This window comes from Penaeus chinensis, unplaced genomic scaffold (genome assembly GCF_019202785.1).
Source record: "Penaeus chinensis breed Huanghai No. 1 unplaced genomic scaffold, ASM1920278v2 CTG_4712, whole genome shotgun sequence".
In the NCBI taxonomy this organism is placed as follows: domain Eukaryota; kingdom Metazoa; phylum Arthropoda; class Malacostraca; order Decapoda; family Penaeidae; genus Penaeus; species Penaeus chinensis.
Window position 1 is genome coordinate 50,001 of NW_025918270.1, and position 5,000 is coordinate 55,000.

Here is a 5,000-nt window from a genome sequence, read left to right on the forward strand (position 1 = left end):
CTGAAGAGAGAGAGAGATAGAGAGACTGAAGAGAGAGAGAGAGAGACTGAAGAGAGAGAGAGAGAGAGAGAGAGAGAGAGAGAGAGAGAGAGAGAGAGAGAGAGAGAGAGAGAGAGAGAGAGAGATTCGAATGCAGGTCAGCAAGATTGCTAGACGAGAGAAAGAGAGGGAAAGGGAGAGAGAGAGAGAGAGAGAGAGAGAGAGAGAGAGAGAGAGAGAGAGAGAGAGAGAGGGCGAGGAATTAAGAAAGAGAGAGAGAGAGAGAGAGAGACTGAAGAGAGAGAGAGAGAGAGAGAGAGAGAGAGAGAGAGAGAGAGAGAGAGAGAGAGAGAGATTCGAATGCAGGTCAGCAAGATTGCTAGACGAGAGAAAGAGAGGGAAAGGGAGAGGGAGAGAGAGAGAGAGAGAGAGAGAGAGAGAGAGAGAGAGAGAGAGAGAGAGAGAGAGGGCGAGGAATTAAGAAAGAGAGAGAGAGAGAGAGAGAGACTGAAGAGAGAGAGAGAGAGAGAGAGAGAGAGAGAGAGAGAGAGAGAGAGAGAGAGAGAGAGAGAGAGAGATTTTTATGTGTCTGGTTGAGTTCAGGCTCGACCGAGAATATGAATAAAATGATTCAGGAAAAGATTCGTCTGCAGTGAACAGATGTAAGGTTCCAGGCCTACGTCACGCTGCCACCACCCGATTAGTAGGTTCGGGAACCGTGTGTGTTGTGTATGAGGGTGTGAATGTTGTATGAGAAGAGAGAGCGGAACCACTGTCTCGCATAGAAGTCAGGACCGGACTGTCTTCCCCATAAGCATGACGTGAAAAGAAGATATGCAAAGCTTCGGAAGTGTAGGAAAATACAGAATATATGTGCTGAATGTTGGATGTGTAAGTGTGTAAATGTAAAAAGGAGATAGCGTAGGCGAGATAGAGTAACCAGCAATGTGCTGTTTAGGAGACCCAAGCCCAAGAACGTTAAGCATTCAGCTTTAGTCAAAACCAGAACTTAAAACAGATGTCGTTTGTTTTCCTGACTGGGACTGAGTGAAAGTTCTATGACGGTATGATATTTATTGAACAAATTGCACTCATTAGGGAGGTCTACAAATAATTCAGTCATGAGAAATTGATAGTTGCGTACATCACCAATTTAATCACAGCGGGGGTGATGCACGTGGAAATCAACACCAGATGTAAACAAAAATAACTCACGAACATTTACCCCTAAGTTGGCGTCCCAACTCCATAAGTATTTTTAAGCAGAGTATTAGCACGAAAAGAAATACACTAACCCTAATTTAAACAAGTTAATATCCAACCCAGAATGGAGATTAACATAAAAAGAATAGTGCTGAGGAACTCTGAATAAAAACACTTGTGTAACGAAAGGAAAACGTGGTGTAAGAGACAATTTAGCGTCGGAAGCCAAATAAAACAATAAAACACCAAAAGGGCATAGATCACGAGGACTGCCTGAACACCCACAAGGCCAGGCAGGAATCGACCAAGGCAAAGTAAAACAAATAAATAAAAGAACGGCAAAGACAAGCTAAAATGGCCCTAAAACACGGGCGAGAATGTGGAAGATCTTTCTTCCAGGAGGTACGGATCCTCAAGCTGGGAAAAAACAACAACAACAAAGAAACGACCAATAATAAAAAACAACAACAACAAAAAACTAAGTAATAACTCAACTTAAAAATAGGATATGGCACACTGGAGGTACGGATCCTCAAGCAGTGTTCCTTCTATGTGAGTGGTCCTTTTTATGCTCTGACCCTTTGTGAAATCAAAGTGCTGCTTTGGGTTTTCGTGGAAGAGAGTGCACCCTGCTAACAGTAATGCAGCATGACACACGCCAAAGTCCAACAGAGACCAGGTGTCTTCCACACACAACCATAAGAATACTTATCTTGCGAAAACGGATTCGTCAATCCTGGCGTGAAGCGAGGTAAATCCAAGACGAAGTAAATCCAAAGCGAGCACAATACCGAGAGCGGAACCACTGTCTCGCATAGAAGTCAGGACCGAAATGTCTTCCCCATAAGCATGGCGCGAAAAGAAGATACGCAAAGCTTCGGAAGACCAACCCGATAGGTCGGTAGTCCAAACAACCCAAAGGACCCGAACCACCATGAAAAGAGAGAGGGAGAGAAAAACAAACAGCCAAAATATGAAACAACCATTACTCTCTTCAAGGGTTATATTGACACTTTGGAAGCGTCGCCGAAGAGATAGAATATTAAAAAAAATAATAAAGGAAAGAATACATAGGAAAACTAGCAATGTACAATTTGCGTGGAAATTGTGCATTTCGGGTTGTAACTCTCTACGGTATTGGACTAAGAAAATAAACAAATCTTTATTTTTTTCTCGGAGACTTCAACGCCACCCAAGTAACGAGACTTGGTTTAAAATACGTTCTTTGGTTATCTTTATAACCATGTTCACATTAGTTTTTAACACTGTCTTTGGCGGCTCGTATAACTTTGGTCACGGCTTATGAAGTCGCACTCGAGTCACGTGGGCGAGGCGCGAATGGCGGGTGAAGCACCAGCCTCGTGCGGATGCACAGCGAGTGCGCCCGCATCGTCGGTGGAAGCGGAGCCCGGGACGTTTCATCCGCATCAATGGCAGCATCGCAGAGTTCCCCGCGTCCTTTGTTCCGTGGTCGAGGAGGCAGGCTTGTGGCAGGGTAAAGACCCGGCCTCAGCCACTTGGCGCCCGAGGACGATGTCAGTCCTGGCGAGATCGACCTTAGAGTCGGCGAGTGCGCAGCCGTACACTACATTTGCTATTGGTATTTGGTATTGCTATTTTACTATTCCTATTTGGTATCGCTATTTGGTATTGCTATTGACTATTACTATTTACTATTACTATTACTATTTACTATTTACTATTACTATTTGCTATTACTATTTACTATTACTATATACTATTATTATTTACTATTTACTATTCCTCTTACTATTACTATTTACTATTACTATTTACTATTACTATTTACTATTACTATTTACTATTTACTATTACTATTTACTATTATTATTTACTATTTACTATTACTATTTACTATTTCTATTACTATTACTATTTACTATTACTATTTACTATTATTATTTACTATTTACTATTACTATTTACTATTACTGTTTACTATTACTATTTACTATTACTATTTACTATTTCTATTACTATTACTATTTACTATTACTATTTACTATTTACTATTCCTATTACTAATACTATTTACTATTACTGTTTACTATTCTACCAGGAGAATAGGTGATTGACAAACGTGCTCCATAAGATCCAAGCTCAAAGTGGAAAGAGTAAATAAGTGGAATAAGAGTAAATAAGAGTAAATAAGTAGTTAAGTAAATAAGTAAAAATAATGTTTTAGAAATAAAAGTGTTTATTAGGAAAACAACTTTTTAATAACAAAAATATAAAAATGAAAGTGAAAAGCGTTTAAGTTTAATAAGTAAAACTGTTCAAAAGTTAAAAAAAAAAAAAAAAAAAAAAATAATAATAATAATAATAAAAGCAGAAAGAGAGAAAAAAAAAAACTGTAGGAAAACAACTGTTTGATAAAAAAAAAGTGAAAATATATTAATTTTAATAAGTAATACTGGTTAATAGTAAAAAAAAAAAAAAAAAAAAATAGTAAAAGAACTGTTTAATAAAAATAATAATAAAAACTATTTAATAATAACAATAGTAAAAGGATTAAAACGTATTTAATATGATTTCACATGAGATGGTCAGGAAAAAAAAAAAAAAAAAAAAAAAACATCAGTACGTATATATATATCATATATATTATGTGTCTCAGTATGTATATATCATGTGTATTATCAGTATGTATTATCAGTATGTATTATTAGTATGTATATATCATGTGTATTATCAGTATGTATTATCAGTATGTATATATCATGTGTATTATCAGTATGTATTATCAGTATGTATTATCAGTATGTATATATCATGTGTATTATCAGTATGTATTATCAGTATGTATTGTCAGTATGTATTATCAGTATGTATATATCATGTGTATTATCAGTATGTATATATCATGTGTATTATCAGTATGTATATATCATGTGTATTATCAGTATGTATATATCATGTGTATTATCAGTATGTATTATCAGTATGTATATATCATGTGTATTATCAGTATGTATATATCATGTGTATTATCAGTATGTATATATCATGTGTATTATCAGTATGTATATATATCATGTGTATTATCAGTATGTATACATCATGTGTATTATCAGTATGTATTATCAGTATGTATATATCATGTGTATTATCAGTATGTATATATATCATGTGTATTATCAGTATGTATACATCATGTGTATTATCAGTATGTATTATCAGTATGTATATATCATGTGTATTATCAGTATGTATATATCATGTGTATTATCAGTATGTATTGTCAGTATGTATATATCATGTGTATTATCAGTATGTATATATCATGTGTATTATCAGTATGTATATATCATGTGTATTATCAGTATGTATATATTATGTGTATTATCAGTATGTATATATCATGTGTATTATCAGTATGTATATATCACTAATGTATTAAAACCCATCAGTATGTATATATCACTAATGTATTAAAACCCATCAGTATGTATATATCATGTGTATTATCAGTATGTATATATCACTAATGTATTAAAACCCATCAGTATGTATATATCATGTGTATTATCAGTATGTATATATCACTAATGTATTAAAACCCATCAGTATGTATATATCATGTGTATTATCAGTATGTATATATCACTAATGTATTAAAACCCATCAGTATGTATATATCATGTGTATTATCAGTATGTATATATCACTAATGTATTAAAACCCATCAGTATGTATATATCATGTGTATTATCAGTATGTATATATCACTAATGTATTAAAACCCATCAGTATGTATATATCATGTGTATTATCAGTATGTATATATCACTAATGTA